Source organism: Artibeus jamaicensis, unplaced genomic scaffold (genome assembly GCF_021234435.1).
Source record: "Artibeus jamaicensis isolate MK-2021 breed Jamaican fruit bat unplaced genomic scaffold, CSHL_Jam_final contig_391, whole genome shotgun sequence".
NCBI lineage: Eukaryota > Metazoa > Chordata > Mammalia > Chiroptera > Phyllostomidae > Artibeus > Artibeus jamaicensis.
Window position 1 is genome coordinate 19,177,036 of NW_026521814.1, and position 19,539 is coordinate 19,196,574.

Sequence of the window (19,539 nt, forward strand, 5' to 3'; positions counted from 1 at the left end):
ACTAAAAATTTTTAAATAATTTCATTCAGCTAAGAACCTTGTCCCTAGAACATATTCAGAAATTACTAAAATTATAAGCCTTCAAAGAGATACATAAAGTAGATGATAGTTTTATATTTGTAATAATCATAGAAAATTAACTGGTAAATTTAACTAGTACAAACCGTATGCCTTCAAAAGTATGAACATAGATATATAACTTTTTAGAAGTTAGATTTATTGATATAATTTACATACAGTAAAAGTTATATATTATGTTCGAATAATTACTTTTCTATTGAGACAAGTATACTGGTATCCACTTTAAGGCAAACAAGCATTTGAAAAGCCAAACTGGGTAGTATTTAAACAGGAAGAGGCATCACATAGGTTTTATAGAAGAATTTATAATAGAATTACATTTTGTGCCCCCCAAATATGGTTTACAATGATTTGGTTATACAATTCCACTCATAAAATTTCAGAAACAAATCTATGGCATATAGCTTTTTGTATATATTATAAAACATTCAAATATTTATAGTAGCAATTCTGAATGGACTCAATATTTTTCAATTGAACAATCAGATACTTAAAAATACGCAAAGTGCTTTTTTTCTAGAAGGAGATCTGAAGTGGTATAAGATACAGATTTTGATCTTGAACTCACATTCTGGTGAGAATAGAAATATGTGCAAAGAAGTGTAATGTAAGCAGCCTGAGATACAAGTCTCCAAGAGAAGACCTGGAGAAAGCAGTTTCAACCTGAAGTTTCTGAGAGCACTTTAGGAGTAACTGACTTTTGGCTTTGAATGAGAAGTCTTGGACTGATAAACTTGTAGAAAACAACATTTTAGGAAGAAAGTAAACTTTCATAATTACAAAATAGTAAAAAAGTGAGGGAAAATACTATGAATATTTATTACATATAAGAAACAAGGAGAAATAAAGCCAAAGAAAGAAGTGGAACAGAAAATATGTAGACTTATAAATGCTAAGACAGGGGGGAAACTCAGTGGTGGAGAAATATAGAACAAATGTGAGCATAAAAATGACTTTTGGGGACTTGAGGATAATAAAGGTAATTTGAAACAATTCCTGACTGTGACAAGATTTAAAGTATGGTTTATTCTCAGAAAGCTATTGTCTCTTTCTCCCCTAGAAATAACGACTACATCTCCTAGCCTCCCTTGTAGCCTACTGTGGCCATATGACTAATGTTCCAGCCAATAGGATGTAAGCTTTCAAGAACCTTCCTTAAAGACTGCTGCTGCTTTCATTTTGCCAATTCTTCCCTATTTAATTCATTCTGCCACATGGAACAAGGATGCAATGACCACTATCTTGGACCATGAGGACAATAACCAGTTACTAAAGATGGTAAAACATAGAAATGGGCCCTGGTTGGTATGGCTCTGTGGATTGGGTGCCCACCTAGAAACCAAAAGGGTCGCCAGTTCAATTCCCAGTCAGGGCACATGCCTGGGTTGCAGTCCAGGTCCCCAGTGGGGGACGTGCAATAGGCAGCCACACATTGATGTTTCTCTCCCTCTCTTTCTCCTTCCCTTCTCCTCTCTCCAAAAATCAATAAATAAAATCTTAAAAAAATAAACAAACATAGAAATGGAAGTTGTGTGGACTTCTTAGAGCAGAACTGCCACACCAAACCTGGCCTTTCTATATCTGGATTTTGTATGGAAGAGAAAGTTTTACTTAAGCTTCCTTTATATTATTTTTTAATTATAGCAAATTGTATTATAAATAATAATAGTTTTGTGACCTATTATAATAGGTCACAAAATAGATTGAATAATAGTTTTGTGTCTCTATTATAATAGAGACATTATAATATCTCTACTAAAATAAATTAATAATAATTAAATTCAACATTAAATGTTTCGGCACTGTCAGGTGCTACCATTTAAGTTACATTTTCTCGTCTACATCTGTCAACAATCTTTTAAGATAGTCTCATCTTCATTTTACAGGTGGAGAAAATGAAACGCAGATAGGTTTTTTTTAAGTTGCCAAAGATCACACCCATAGAAAGTGGTAGAGCTAGTTTGGGATCCTTTATCAGTCTGATTCAAGTTCATTCACACTCTGTGATGTCACTGAAGGTCAGTGGGATGGCATAAATTTGTTATGCATTCACTGAACATGATTTTGTAGTTTCTTCTGGAGTCCCTTAACTCTGCCCAAACCTTCTTAAACAGTCCTTTGATTAAACTTTCTTTAATTAACAGCTAAACTCTGCCACAATTTCTCCTGACTTACATACCAGCCATTTTAGGTGGCTTTCTTAGCTTTTCTTTCTCTAGAAACTAGAATGAGAATTATTTCTGTAATACTTTCGCCAATCATAATTTTTTTCAGTTTGCTTTTTTATCATTAGTTTACCCAGCTTGCTGTTGCTTACCTATTTAAGGCAAGAAGAGAGAAAAACGTGTGAAGGTGTTACAGACGGGGAGAGAGACTTGAGTCAGGAGGCCTTCCTCTCCCTCCTCAGCTCTTGCTCTCCTGGAAGAGAATAATCCAAGTGAGAGACAAACACGTATAGTGGAAATGAGATAGCAAGTTTATTTACGAAACACACAAGCATGGAGCTGCAAGCAGGCACCTGGCAAGTCTAAATACCCCACATACAGAGGAAAGAAAGTTGTCAGTAAGTTAGTGAGTTTGTTCTATACACTTGAGCTGAGGCTACAAGTGGGTACTTAGCTAATCTAAGTATGCTGACTATTGGGGGTCAGGGGTCATGCAACTTAGCTGGTTTCTAGGTCCCCCTCCTCTACAGCTACAAAGTCTTTCTTTCTCAGTCAGTAAAAGCTCTTTTGTCTTAGTGACATTATTACAGAGTCTCCCTTTCCCATTATAGAATCTCGAGGACTGGCCCCTTTCCTCCTGCTCACGATGTTTAGGACACCTGGCAATCTTATCAAATGCAGCTCAGGACTGCTGAGTTACTAATTGGTGAGTCATGACTTCCTTTGCTTCTAGCCTCCTGTATTAAGTTCTTTGTTAGATTGTAATGGCGAGGACCCTGCCTTTATTCTTCCCCTGGCAGCTCTTTCTGAGCTGCTACTTAACAAAGGTATCTTCTTGGATTCCTAGAATAAATCTCTTTGGTTAGGATGTCTCCTGTCAAAGGTAACTAGCGTTCCTCTTATTCTTTAAAAACAATTGGAACATTTTTTTTCCTTATCAGACTTCAAACCAGGAAGTACTAGCTATGTATGACCTAATGTCTCTTAGCTACAGCCTGGGAATAGTGTAGTAGACAAGTGTTGTGTTCGTCTGTCCTCATCCCTCCTTTGGGAACCTGCTACGATTCTGAAAAACTGAGTGCAGAAAGAGAAAAGTGGGTCAAGCTGTGGGAAGCATCAGGCATATGTACATAAATTAATGGAGTTTTTCAAGGAATTGTCATTTTTATGTTGTTTAAAGACTGCATATAGTTAGATTGTCATGTATGAAGAACTATTGAAAAGGACAATAGAAGATTTTGCTGTTGTTTAACAGTGGAAAAGATATGCAATAACATACATGCTAAATCAAGTTCTGTTTTCCTACATCCAAACCCCACCAGAAATGAAAATTTATTCCACTAGAAAATGATTAAGAAAGACAATATGGAGAAAATGGAGCAACAGTATCCAGTATCTGTAGTAAACAAAGTAAGGAGTTAAGACTTAGCCAGAGATTGCAACTTGGTATTGCAAAGGAGTGACAAAGACTGGCCTACATGAAATATAAGATGTCTCAGTAGTCAGCAGAATAGATGCCAGAAATAGAACTGATCCGAAAAGATCAAAAAGAAAACAATAAAACATTAATTACAGTACTGATCTTGACTGTTCACATCCAATCAGGGTCAACATTTAGCCTGCCAGATCTTTGATAGTGAACTTCACACATTTATTTGCTTCTGCAAAACAGAAGATAGGCTTATCTTTCCTTTTAAAGTCACTCAAAAAACACCAGTTTTCTTTGCAGAAAAAAATGCTTATATAATGAACAATTTCAGTTTATGATTATTTTTAATTCTTAATTTTTTACACAGTGAGTTTTTTGGTTTTCTTTTGGAAGTTTATTGTATTTGACTTATATTTAGATAGTAAATGATGAATATGTTATTATTGCATACAAATATTGGTTGATCTTTTTGGTTTGCTCTCAAGCCTTTTTTTTTAATGGTAACACTTTGGAAGGCAGACAGAGAAACACTGTCACCTGGAGAGAAGCATCAATTGGCTACCTCCTGTATGCACAGAGGCTACAGATTGCACCCACCTGGGCCAGGGAATCAAACCTGCCACCCACATAGGTGCCCAGACCAGAAATTGAACCTGCAGCCCTTTGGCTATGGGACAAAGCTCCAACCAACTGAGCCACACCAGTCAGAGCAAGTCTTTTGTTTGTTTGTTTTTTTTAGAGAGAGAGAGAGGAAGGGGAATAAAGAGAGAGAAACATTGGTTTGTTGTTCCACCTATTAATGCGTTCATTGGTTGATTCTTGTTTGTGCCCTGACTGGAGATTGAACCAGCAACCTTGGCATATCAGGAGGATGCGCTAACCAACTGACCTACCCAGATAGGGCTCTTAAGTCTTTTTTTCAATATTAGAGTGCTACAGGGAAAACTGGCAAAATAAGTGCTAGAACAAAACTTGAATTAGAATACAGGATAAGCCTCTGATGATACTTAAGTTCCAGCTAAACAGATGAGATTCATTTACATTTTTACATTTAGTATGCCCCAAAAGGGAACAGTCTTTCAAAAATTGGAAGGATATTGAGTACTGTATACTGAACTGGCCCTCCAAGGAGAGGTCTAGACTAGAGATACAAATTTGAGATCAGAATATGGACATTATTTTAAACCATGGGGATATCTGAGATCATTTTTGGAGAGAGGTTTTTTTATTGATTATGCCATTACATTTGCTCTATTCCCCCTACATTCCCCTCCACCCTGCATACCCCTCCCCCACCATTCCCCCCTTTAGTTCATGAACACGTGTCTAAAGTTCTTTAGATTCCATACTTCCCCTACTATTCTTACCCTCCCCCCCTATTTTCTATCTACTGTCTATGCTACTTATTTTCTGTACCTTCTCCCCCCTTATCCTCCTCCCACTCCCCTGTTGCTAACCCTCCATGAGATCTTCATTTCTATGGTTCTGCTCCTGATCTAGCTGTCCTCTTCATTTGCTTTTGTTTTAGGTGTGGTTGTTGATAACTGTGAGTTTGCTGTCCTTTCACTGTTCATCTTTTTTATCTTCTTTTTCTTAGATAAGTCCCTTTAACATTTCATATAATACGGGCTTGGTGATGATGAACTCCTTGAATTTGGTCTTATCTGAGAAGCACTTTATCTGTCCTTCCATTCTAAATGAAAACTTTGCTGGATAGAGCAACTTTGGTTGTAAGTCTTTAGTTTTCATGACTTGGAATACTTCTTTCCAGCCCCTTCTTGCCTGTAAGGTCTCTTTTGAGAAATACAGCTGACAGTCTGATGGGAAGTCCTTTGTAGGTGACTGTCCCCTTAGCTCTTGCTGCTTCTAGGATTCTCTCCTTCATTTTAATCTTGGCTAATATAACGATGATGTGCCTTGGTGTGTTCCTTCTTGGGTCCAACTTCTTTGGGACTCTCTGAGCTTCCTGGATTTCCTGAAAGTCTCTTTCCTTTGCCAGAATGAGGAAGTTCTCTTTTATTATTTGTTCAAATAAAGTTTCCACTCATGACTGTTCTTCTTCCCCTTCTGGTACGCCTATAATTCGGATGTTGGATTATTTAAAGATGTCCTGGAGGTTCCTAAGCCTCTCCTCATTTTTTTGAATTCTTGATTCTTCATATTTTTCTGTTTGAGTCCCAGTTTCCTTTCCATCACCATTTCTTTCCTGTGCCTTTCCCTTCATTTCAATTAGTTTATCCTTCATATATTCCTCTAGTTTGTGGCTAAAATCAACCAGTTCTATGAGGATCCTGATCACCAGTGTTTTGAACTGTGCATCTGAAAGTTTGGCTATTTCTTCATCACTTAGATTTATCGGCTCTGGGGCTCTGAGTTGTTCTTGAGCCATGTTACGTATGAGGAGCTGAGCCTTAGTTGTTTACCAGGGCAAGGCCACCCAGGTCACTGGTTTGTGATCCTGTATGTGGGGGCGGGGTCAAAGAAGGAGCAATGGCGGTCCTCCTTGCTCGCCGAGTCTGCCTCACCGCTCGCCCCCACCTGTTTATCTGAGAGCAAATGTACGAGTCTGCCGCCCTGTGCCACGCGGTCTCATGCTTGCCTCTTCACTGGTTTATCTGCGCCCAAATGCATGACCAACCACAGCCAGCCAGCCACGCCTCTTCCCTGTGTCCACCCGTAGGTACCCCGCACCTGGGATCTGCGCCCTCGGCTGCCTGTACGCCGCCTGAGTCAGGGAATCTTTTTTGCCCAACCTGCTCTGCTGCTGGCTTTGCCCCTCTCACTGGTTTAGCTGAGCATTTCGTTGTTTTTGGACTCTGTATTGTCGATTTTCTGTGTGGTTTGGTTGTGTTTATTGTTGTAAAACTTTGTTGTTTTTAGATTTTGTTGTGGGAGGACGCAAAGTGTTTCCACCTACGCCTCTATGTTGGTGGAAGCCCAAGAGTTTTTTTGTTTGTTTGTTTGTTTTTTTAAGGAAAATAGGGCCTAGTTCAAAGCCTTGAAGAGCTCCAATTTTTAGGAGTAAAATAAAATAAATCAAGTCAGTAAATGATACTCAACAGGATTCTGAAGAGGACTAGAGACTGGTACAGTAGCTGGAGGGATTATTCGAGGGGTTTTTGGTAGTTGTCAGATTATCCTGTAGAAAGGAAGAGATGTATAACCTCAGCACAGAGAGAAGGGATAATCAAAGGAGCATAAGCCTTGATAAAACAGGATAAAAAGAGATGGAGGGGAATCAGATGACACATAGACTGATTTTTGATTGGGAATTACAGGGAGGGACAAGATAATATACTGGCTAAGATGTACTGAGTACTTGCAATGTACTGGGTCCTTCTCCAAGTGCCTCACATGCACTGACCTGTTTCATTTCATAACAAACTCTTGAAGTAAGTACATGTTACCATTTCTACTAAACAGTTGAGAAAGTTCGGCCTAACTTCACAATCGTCAGGGGCAGACACAGGCTATTAACCACTTGATATATACACTGATGTAGATCAGTAGAATTGATTTGGGCAAGATAAGAAACTTTTCTAACATTTTCTCTGTTCTCAAGGAAATAAAAATAGTCCACCAACCTAACAGGGAGGTCACATGTCAGAAGCTGTTAAAGGTTCATTTGAGTTTGGTGTCATATATTTAAATGGTTAGAAGAAAAAAGCCTAAGCTCTGGGGTCAGAATGACAGGATTCTAATACTGGCTTTGTCTTGTACAACACGTGACCTTGGACATGTGACCTTGAGCACATGACTCAAGTGCTCTGAACCTCAATTTTTGACCTTAAATGGGAATAATTGTATCTATCTCACTAGATTGTTGTGAGAAACGCTTGAGATAAATTTTAGCATCGTACTTATTATAATACGATGCAGTGAGTGTAAATGGTGCTTGGCATTATCATTGTTGTCGTTATTACCCTGTTCTGCCCTATTGTATGATTTTCTACATTGATACATGGCACAAAAAACATGGATGGCTGTGGATTTTTCTTTTTTTAATATTTAAATTCTCCTTTTTAAAAAATATTTTATTTATTTATCTTTAGAGGGGAAGGGAAGAAGAGAGGGAGAGTAATATCAATGTACGGTTGCTTTTTGTGAGTCCCCTCTGGGAACTGGCCTTCACCCCAGGCATGTGCCCTGACTGGGACTTGAACCTCGATCTTCTGGTTCACAGGCCTGTGCTCAATCCACTGAGCTACACCAGCCAGGGAAGATTTTTCTCTTTTTAGATAAATGCAATGGAAAGAGAGAATGACAAAGACATTAAGTGGTAAGGGAGTAATAGCTAATTCATTGTGTTTTAACATTCAACCAAAAAAAAAAGAAAAACCTACCTAATTGTATTAACATTGCTTTGCTTCACAAACTCCTGTTTCAAAGTAATAATTTCTGAAAATGACTTTTTCACTATTTGTGTTGGACACACACCATAATCATTAAGCTTCTAAGTGTTGATTATGTGCAAATGTTAAGGACATTAAATTTTTTCTTATTATAAAATATACATAATCCTAAAATAGTATAAACTCATTATAAGGTAATTTTTCCCCCATTAAAACATCACTAAAGTAAGTCAGGTGTTCACTGATGATTAAATTCAACATTGTGTTCCTATTTAAATTCCAATCCAGTGTTACTTAACTACTATCATTCTATAGCAACTAAGTTGCCACCGTCAAATCCTTTATAGCTGCTCTAAAACTATGAATATACAATGTCCCCACCCAGACTGTTTACATGTTAAAATTTTACCACTTTGGCAAGTATTTCTAATCCCTTCAACCGATTATTCTTTTACAACCAAACTTTAGAATAAAAATTTATTAAAATTTTCTAAAATTACTCTTTGTATTTCTCCCATTCCTAATGGTCTTCATTTGTACTATATTTAACATAATAGAATCAACAATTAATTGTCAGTTTGTGAAGAGAGAAAAGCCATGCTTCCCAACTAGTTTTAAGTTACTTATTTCATATAACAGATTCTACATTTAGAATTTTCATAGCATATTAAATCAAGCTTTAGCATATACTTTCTCGTGTCAGGTTTTAATTATAGAATAATTTTCTTGAACAGTAAACCTTTTTTAAGTCAACATAAATATAAAATAGTTGTGTTATCTAATGGATTAGTCAAAAAATGCTAGCAGTTCTGTTGTGTACTGTATTAGCTAAAAATACAACCACTACATTACAAATTATAGAACTTCCAAACATTAGACAAGAATCCTGGCTGTGCAATCAATTCTGAAATAACAGTCTAGTTCACTCTTGCTTACAGAGAGAGGATGACATAGCCTTAAAGCTCATGAACTGAATCAGAAGAAAGGAATGAAGTGAACAACTCATTTCCCACAAGCAGTTGAAGCAGACATGTACACAAAGCTGCGATCATTTTTTCTTTGCTTGTTGGTCTTTATAGTCCAAATTAATTCTTGGTTATAACTAAGCCTCCTAATTAGCTTTGTATCATGGAACCCCATATAAATTTAATGAGGCTATATCCTTCCATAAAAATATACAAATTTTAGTATAATTTTAAAGAGTCTGCTGTGTCACTAAATCCTCTATTATCTCCATAAACCTAAGATTCAGAATCATTCTGAATTGTGTTATGTCCACCGAAAAAGACACAATGTGAAATGAACAATTTTATACCCAAGTGATCATGTGCTAAGTATGCAGGATTTAACCTGACATAAATGTTAAAAGACAAATTTTTTTACACCATCATCCAGAGGTGTGAAAACTATCTCTTTCCTGATCAGTTCAATACATTGCAACCAACTCTATGGTAATCTTTCACAGAAGTGGTAGGCTAGTCTTGGTAATCAACATTTTATCAGGACTAAATATCCCACGGGAGATCCACTACTCAAGTTCTCTCTTTATCTGCCTCTTCTGGCCGCCAGACCTTTGGCACCTCCCACACAAGTTGAGCAGGACAACTGAAAGCAGGAAACTCAAGTTGTTTTGCATTACATTCGATTGAATACCTTGACTAAATAGTTCAGTGCAAGGAAAAAATGGAATTTGATGTTTAGCACTAAGCCTTTGAGTTGTGTGCAAGTTACCGTTTGCCTACATACCCCTTTCTCTCATTGCTATACGTCAGGGATTTTCAATCTTTTTCATCTAGTTCATTAACATGAATTAATGGTTAAAATTCTGCAGCATGCCAAAAATATATTTTGTGCTGATCTGACAAAAAATAGGTATAATTTTTATTCATTCACATTGGATGACTATTATTGTGTTGGCCGTTGGCATTTTTTAATTTGACAATGTAAGGGAAAAGAGGTCAGTGCCTCTGACTAAATAGTGAGGTATCGCATGCTTTAAAAAATTCTTGTGGCACACGATTAAAAAACAGCTGCTATAAGTAATAGAGGGTTGGCTGCCTCCATGATGAAATGCACAGTGCTTTAAAGAGATCCTGTGACTTTTGCATATTACATAAGCCAGTTAGCCTGCCTCAGACTGATTGCAGAAAAATGTAAATTTAGTCTCAGAAACCTGCTGCTAATGCAGAGCCAGCCAGTTTTTCAGCTTCCAAAGCTGCTATGTATAAAGCAGCGCATTTGAAAATCTGTTGCTGGTACATCCTATTCGTACTTATTCATAATGTTACTGGACAGGGGCCTGGCCCTGCGTGGGTCTGTCTAGGGCCAGCTGTAGTGTGTGGGTTTTGACTTCGTGTTGGAAAGATTTCAGAACATGAGTCCAGGTGACTCTGAGGGTTTGTTCAAGCTGCAGACAGGAAAACAAGGAAAGGCTTAGCATAGAAGAGGCAATGAGGGAGACTAGGCTGCCTTAGCTCACTGGGAAGTCAAAGAAAAGGGGGCCTTGGGGCCAGTTCAGGAGATCAGCCTGGGACAAGCTGGCAGCTGCCATGGTCTCAGAGTTTAGGAGACATGTGCCTGTGGGGAAAGGAGCTGAGGAAGAAGGGAAAGGAAATGGCTGGGGCTGCTCCTGGGAAGGAGAGCTCATGCCAGGTCCTTTGTTTTGAGGCTTTTGTCAATTTCTTATAAGTAGAAATCTTAAGGGAGGTCTCAGGGGAGGGTTTCAGTAGAATATTCATTGGTCTTCCAGGTGTGCCCCTCTAGGATCACGGTCTCCACTGATTGGTCAGTGACAGGGCAGCGGATCTGTAGTCATTGCAGTTGGTTCTGGCTTCCCCTCTGTTTTTGCTGCTTTTTTGGTTCTGGAGCTGAAACACATCCGAGGCCTAGATATTATTTCCTAGATGTGAACTCCAGGGAGGAGAGATCAGGGGAGAAGAGGTTCAACCCCCCAGGAGCAAGACCCTTATTTTCCTAGTTTTGTCCAAGCCAGGAACTCGGGACCTTCTGTAAATTGCTTGGCCATTGTGTCCCACTCTCTCTCAGTTTCCCTATTCTGGTTGCCATGGAATTTTTAAAACTCTTTAGTCTAAACGAGTAAAGGGAAGGATTGCCTGACTTAGGCTTCAATTGTTTTTATTTCCCAAGGTTGTTCTCACAATGGCCCAAGTTGAGTAGAGAAATCATAAAATCATAAAATTTTAGAGCTAAAAGAGACCTGGGAGATTGTTTTTTCCTCTTCATTTTATAGCCAAGAAAGCTCAGAAGGGGTAAATGGCTAAAATGTAGGAAGGCAGACAGTTGCAGGAGAAGCCACATCTATAGATAAATCATAGATAAAAATCAGACAGAATGAAATCTTGAGTTTATTATAGAAATTTTCATTGCACTAACCATAGTTTCTCTGCAGGGAGGTTTGGATATATGTTTATTAGCTCTAACTTTGTTGGTTAAGAAATGATTTAAGGTTTTTCAAATTTATTGTTTGCTGCTAAAATGGAAATCTACAAAAAAATGGTAACAGACTATTTTGGGACCATTGTTCAGAAGTACATTTATCTTAGAAATGGTTACCATGGAGATGAGCACATGTTGTGTGACTCTACAGCTTTTGAGTTAGAATCATTTATGCTACCAAGACATAAATAGCCACATACACACACACAGATGAATAGGAGTCCATGCACACTGAAGCTATATTGTTCCTCTCCTTTCGTAGAATAATAATAATAAAATTCCATGCGGTACTGATCTTTGCTGATGGAAGAACATGCAAACTCTAGGTATTTTTAATGTGATACTGTACACTGTTATAAAAAACACTTTTCTAAAACATTATAAAGTAGTCTGGGTCAAGCTTAAAGACTAATAACATACTTAGCATGTAAAATAAATGATGAAAACATACTTTAAAAAAAGATTTTATTTATTTTTATAGAGAGGGGAATGGAGAAAGAAAGCGAAACATCAATGTGTGGTTGTCTCTAGCAGGCCCCCTACTGGGGGACCTGGCCCACAACCCAGGCATGTGCCCTGACTGGGAATCAAACCAGTGACCCTTTGATTTCACACGTCTGGGACTCAGTTCGCTGAGCCACACCAGCCAGGGAGAACATACTTCTTAAACATCACTGTTCTATAGAGTAGAACTACATAAAGAAGAAAGTAAAAAAAAAAAAAAAATCCAGAGGGTGTTACAATAAAGTTCTTGAGTTACTTTTCCCCAGAGTACTAAATAATACTGAGCATAATCATCTGGCTGGTCTGTCTCTCCCTCCCTCTTTCGGGCAAGCCTGCTAGGTAATTTCTTTTGTTTGTTTGTATCTTTTCTTTGCTTTTTCTTTCCCTTCACTAAATGAACATTTTAAGATGCTAAAATTCCCAAGAGAGTGGCCACTATCTAGAGATCACAAAGGTATATACTCTGATACAAGTTAATTTGTTTTTATTTATTTTACTTTTCTGTTCCTTTTCAATAGTGGAATTTCTAAATTTTTGAACAGGAGGAGAAAGGATAGTAAAATTAACTCCTTTCACATACCCATCCCCCAATGTCAATATTTATTCATATAAAGGTAATTCTGTTTGATTAATATACTTCTTCCCCATCATTTAAACCAAATCCGAAACATTATGGTAACTTAAGAAAAATAATTACACTGAACAATAAGAAAACTTTTCTTCTCCATAATTTGACTTTTATATATTTCTTGGAAACTTCAAGGTTTCATTGTCTATGAGGTAAAATCTGAGGTACTAAATTCAGTAAAGTAATAAAGACTAGAATAATAATAACAATGCTTCCTTGAACAGTCAAACAATGTAATATAGCAATGATTTGGCCACATTTCACTTTGCAGTTAAACACCATCATTTGTCTTTCTTTTCTCACGTGAAAAGAAATCTTTTCTTTCGCACCAGTTTTCTCTCAGACTAATTAGTGCATATGTATTTAAAAGTATATTAAAAGGAAGCCATGCACTTTGATATGTTTTATAGAAACATCAGAAAGGTACGTCAGTTAAAACCAACATGTGTTTTTATTTTTCTCCAACACAGATCTCTTGTTTGATCAGTAAACAAATGCTCTATAATTGCTAAAGAGTACAGAAAAAGCACACCTATAAAACAGCACATGACCTGTTGTAGTGTTGTTGTAAAAAATAGTCATGTCCAGTTTCTCTACATTTGTTGCTATTTTAGAGCTGGGATAAATTCTTCAATTGAAAATTAACAAAATCAGGGGCAGGGGAGGCTGGGAAGGGAAAAATAGACAAAAAACTGTACTTGAAAAATAACTAAATAAAATTAATTAAAAAAAAATAAAGACACAGGAGCCAAACAAAAAAAAATAGAAAGAAAATTAACAAAATCCAAATCTAAGGTCAACAAAACAGCTAGTAACATAACTTTATTTTCTGACTTTTACTTCACTAATCTTGCACACAGCCTTCTAGAATTTTAGCCCTAAAAAAATTTGTGGAAGTTGCATTTTCCCCCAATTCATCAATCTAACATGCCTTACTCTTTTTATTATCAAATAATTATTTATCAATATATTTGTATTAAGTACAAGTCTTTAAAAATCTAAGTGTTTAAATCCCAGTCTTTTAAAGTTATGTGTCAGGAAATAAAAGACTTCACTATCATAGAATGAGAGACCTCTCAGAGATCAGAAAAACAATTTTTTTCACTCTATTCACTCTTATCTCAAATTAATTAATATAATTTTAAATAACCATTGTTTGAAAAGAATGAGTGCTTTCTCTTCTATGCATAGTTCTAGTAATTTTACCTTTTAATATTTATTCTTATAGAGTATCTACAGGAATATTTCCAGAAAATAGTTCTTTTTGCTTAAACATTTTATTTATTTTTAGCGCTGGCTAATATGGCTGAATGGATTGAGTGTTGGCCTGCAAACCAAAAGGTCACTGGTTCCATTCCCAGCCAGGACATAGGCCTGTGTTGCAGGCCAAGTCCCTAGTTGGGGGCAAGCAAGAGGCCAGCAATTGATGTATCTCTTGCACATTGATAATTCTCTCCCTCTCTTTCTCCCTCCCTTCCTTTCTCTCTCTAAAAATAAATAAATAAAATCTCTTTAAAAAATAAAAAGATTTTATTTATTTTTAAAGAGAGGGGAGGGAGGAAAGTGGGAGAGAAATACCAATGCACAAGAGATCCATTGATGGGTTGCCTCTGGCAGGCCCTGCGCTGGGGACCTGACCCACAACCCGGGCATGTGCTCTGACCAGAATCCAACTGATAACCTTTTGGACCACAGGCCAGAGCTCAGTTCACTGAGCCACACCAGCCAAGACAAAACATACGGTTCTTTAGGAGCATTTCCAGGGGAAAAATGTTACTAGAAACTCCTGACTCAACTGAGAGAGGACCGAAGGAAAAAAGAGGAGAAATCTGCATTGGACCAATTGGTCATCCTGCTTCCTGTTGACCTTAAGACATGTTTTGAAGGGAAGCACTATGGCTTTCTAAATCATGCATCTAAAATATAGAAATGTAGAACATTTCCTTAACAAACTGGATCAGTTGATGAATGACCCAAACATTTTCTAAAATTATTTCAGTGGTTTAGACAACATATTCAATTAACTTTACTACACACCACGTTCTTTTGGTTGACATAAAATTACTTATTTTAAACTTCACAATACACTCCTTAGTATTTTAACATTCTAAAACTTTGTTAACATAGTTAACAGTATCCATATTATCCCTGAGTATTTTTTCCCCTTTTTAAAATATTTTGTTCATTTATTTATTTTTACAGAAAGGGGAAGGAATGGAGAAAGAGAGGGAGAGAAACATCAATGTGAGAGAGAAACATGGGTGGATTGGCTCTCATGCATCCCCAGCTGGGGACCTTGCCCGCAACCCTGGCATGTGCCCTGACTGGAAATTGAAACTTTTGGTTCACAGGCCAGCACTTGGTCCACTGAGCCACACTAACCAGGGCACTCCTGAGTGTATTAAAAAATTTGATCCTAGTTCTTCTCAGCTTTTTACTAGTATAAATAAAAATATCACATATATAGTATATATATTTATAATTAATTTAATTAAAGAAGTTTAGAGGTGGATAAATACCTGGCAGGAAGTGGATAGGTCAACAACATTCCTTGAAGATGTCATCGTGGAAGGCAATATTCTGTCACTGAAAATCTAGTAGTACTTTCTGAGTATGACCTACATCTGCTTCCACTTCCAATCCATCAAATCCCTTTATCCCCTCCAATCTGACAGCTATCCTCACCATTCTTTTGAAACTGTTCTATGTAAAATCACCACTTGATCTGTTATCATGTTAAGTTAGATTTTTTGGTTCTCTGTATCCTGTCCACTCTCTAACTTTTTATTTCATTGGAAAAGATTTTTTTTTGAAACTTTTTTTAACCTTTGATTACATTTTCATTGCCCAGGTTTTCTACTGGTTTCTATAACTTCTCTGTATCTGGTTTCTTTTCATATATCACCAGCGTTCAGGGCCCCAGAGTTTGTCCTGCAGGGCATTATCCTTGACTGGGCTTTCTCTAAACTGGCTTCTTTGAAAAATTTGTATTTTCTCATTCAATCATCACCTCTGTGTCAATGGGTTCAACTTAACTCAGATGCCCTGGCTTCACTCATTCATTCATCCATCCATGAATACTTATTGAATGTTTACAATATGTCAGAACCTAAAAAAAAATTTGGCTTTTCACTATAAAATACATCTCATAACCCTCAAAACCTAGTGTCCAAGTTTCCCTAGCTTTAAACTGCCAAGTCATCTTTGATGGCCTCTTTATTCAATCCCTATATTCATTCTTTTAATATCTTTTATTTATTTTTAAAAAGCGCCTTTTGAGTCATCAGTTCTTCTTATGGGTTTCAACGCAAGCCAAGTTTTTATGTTCCTTATACCTGGATTATTTCTTTAGTTCCTAATTGGTCCGCTGCTTATTTTATTCAGCCCGTATAATAATCTAGGCTGAATCAGTTGTCATGTTGTACCTATTATTCATAAACATTGCAAACCCAAACATCCCCACCTCATTTTTAAAGCTTATATAATCTAGACTCCCCATACTTTGGAAATTTTATTCCCTATATATACTTTCTTTACAGCTAAGAAGTTTCTCCACAATAGGAATAATTTTTTACTTCCTTGTTTTTTTAATACCGTTTTTCTTATTCTGTGATTTATTTTTTCTTGGTTGATTTCCACCCCCAATGGAACAATAAGCTCCCAAATGGAAGAATAATACTAATTAATTAGAATCCACTTTTAGTTGTTGACTTTTATTAATCCTGCCCTGACCAGTGTGACTCAGGTGGGTGGAGCATCATCTCACAAAGTGAAAGGTCACTGATTTCATTTCTGGTCAGGGCACATGACTGTGTTTGGTCCCTCCCTAGTCAGGGGCACTGTAAGGGAAGCAACCTACAGATGTTCCTCTTTCATGTCAGTGTTTTCTCCCTCTTTTTCTCCCTTCCTTCCCCTCTTTCTAAAAATAAATAAATAAAATCTTTAAAAGGAGAATTGTATTAATTATGAAATGCACATTTTCAATATTATTAATGGGCAGTATTTCTTCTTTCTTGGTGGTTCATAAAATAATGGTGTACCTTATAATCTTAAATCCAATAAAATACCATTTTGGGTGTAGCTTTACATTGTTTGATGGAGTATGAAGTTCATTGCAGATACTCCGTAAATGCTTGTTGGTTGGTGTATTTCCTAAAGGTAGCCTACCTACCTAGCATTTTACTAATTTCAACAATTAAAACAAAAATGACTTGTTTTTTGAGGGGAGGTAGAAAAGATAAAAAAGGCTTAGACAAATATGTGAAGCCTACTTATTTTTTTTAAATGTGCATTATAAAGGATTGAACTCTAAATTTCTGAATTACACCCTAAGCTTTTTCTCTGGGGTTTGAAAAGATCTCAGTTGTTCTGGGCTTTGTGAGATCCTTAAATATCACCACAGACATGCAAATAATTAATATTCAGGAGGAAATACAGAAAGTTTCTGCTTCTGTTTTTATTGCTTTTTTGGTTATTGTTATAACCATGCATACAGAAGCAAAAAATGTTGTGTCATCAAAATGTTCTTGTAACAAATTTATATGAGACACTCTATTCAAAAAGAAAGCTTCCATTCGGATTGCGCTAATTGAACTAATTTTTTTGGAAGTGTCTTTAAAAAGTTCACAAAGGAGCAGTGCCATAGTCATGCGAGAAGCTGGTATTTTTTTCTGTGTTTATTTCAGGCTGTGTCTGCATGTTCTCTGTGAAGTGCAGAATTGAGACTGTGAACTCAAGCCAAAAATGTTAATGTAAAGTATATTTTTGATTATTTATTTTCTACCCTTGTCTGAATTAATGAAGATTACACACTCCCATAATTATCTTCTTATGTAATATGTAAAATTGTGTAACGTAGTGGGGTGAAAGTGGGCATTGGGATCCAACTGAGCTGAGGTCGAATATGGAAACCACGGTTTACTAGCTTTTTGCATTTCAGTTAGTCTACCTAAGAGTGAGGTTTGGGTGAGGATTTAGAGGTGATACTTGGAAAATGACTAGCATAGCACTTATAGACACTCTAAATCTGTTAGAAGAGAAAGTTTTGTGGTGGTGGCATGGAAACATATTCCAGGATGTGTTCACTTCACACTACCCCTTTTCCTCAGATCTAGGGCCCCATAGCCCTTGTAAGGATGTGCCCCCTCTTTCAGAACAACCCTTTATCAGTCATGTCCCAGCAATGGCAATGGCTTCTTTGTGGGTGGAATGCTGCCTTCTCAATTCGGCCTGGGTCTCATAAACTTTGTCTCTTCTTTCTCTTTTGTTAGGTTTCCGGGCCTGAGAGAGAGATGCATCTCCCAACGCCTCGGCATCCCAGCTAGATGTGTATAAAAAATTTTTGCCCTTATTGGACTTTTTGGAAAACCAGATAGTGAAGTGGAACAAGAAACGCAGTCTCTTGCCTCAATATTTAGTACCTGTTTTACTTCACTATATGTCACAAGTGATGTGACATCAGGCAAATCCATTTACTTTTCTGGACCTTGGTTTCTCTTCTGTAAAATGAAGAGTTAAGTTGGATAGTCAGTGAATAGAATCAGTGTATTAATACCTAATGCTACTTACTGCTAGCATGTTAGTATTACAGTATTATCAGCAAGGACTGAAGCTATCAATGTGCAACCAGCAATTCTACCTGTCTGCTATAGAGTGACGTGGTACAGAGAACATACTTTTGAGTAAGAAGAACGCTATTCAGCTATCCTTGTTACTGGAATCTGACAAGCAAATCCAAACACCAGGCCCTTAAGTTTAGAATAAAATGTCCTCTTTAAAAATATAGAAGATATTACCTCCCTCATTGGTTTGTCATGAGAATTGAATCAGATGATATTTGTATAATGCTGGGGCATAGAATCACTTCTTGCTGGGGAGGCCTTTAGATACAGTATTAGTGCTCAGTTTTCATCTTATTCAACACTGTCAGAAGCATATGATACAGCTGATCACGCTGCCCTCCTTGAAACACTTTATTTATACTCTCAGATCTCTCTTTCCCATCTCCTGGACCTCTCCTTATCAGTTTTCCTATCTGGATCCTCCTCATCTTCCTCACCCCTAAATGAGAGCACACATCAGGCTTCTCCATCAACCTCAGTAGATCCCGAAACGACAAAAAAGCTGAAATATATATATATATATCTCCACTCCCTCCACTTGGATATAAACTCCATAGAAAACAAAACTTTGTTTTTATTCACTGCCATATCCCAAGTAACTATAACATAGTAGGCATAGTAGGTGCTCAATAGATATTTATTAACTACAATTATTTTGGGAGCAGAATAGTATTTCACAGTAAATATGAACTAAGGTACTGGACTGAAACAAACCTAGGTGTTATTTGTGGTTATAAACTATGAGCTGGAAAATGTAGGATATGTGTTTTGATCTCTGCACCTGAACATTTTCAGTTGTAAAGTGTAGATGATTATACTACTATATACATAATCGGCTTTGTGTGAGATCAAATGGGATAATGTCTATGAAGCAGCAGTAAGTGCCAGATGGGTAACAATGGCAACCTAAAAATTGCTTATAATCATAGTACCTAGCATTTAAGTGCTCAATAGTTGGTAGTTTTTTCATTTATGATGAATACATGGAATGATTTGTGGTTAAAGTTGTTTTTGATGAACCTGTGATTAAACGATGCAAATAAATGTTTCAATGGATTATTTTAGAGTGCCCTGTACATAGCCTGGGCTGATATATCACTCCTTTTAACAGGAAAAAACTTGGTTTATTTTAATTTTACATCAGTGTCAACCCAACAAAAGTTATAATATGTGGTATTGGAGAATGTTTTCATTGAATGCAATGTGGGGAAAGAAAAATTTCAAAGAAATCTTGTGATTTCCTTTGCAGGACAAAAAAAATCACCCTTTTATAATGAAAATCATCATTTTAATTGGTGTTTTG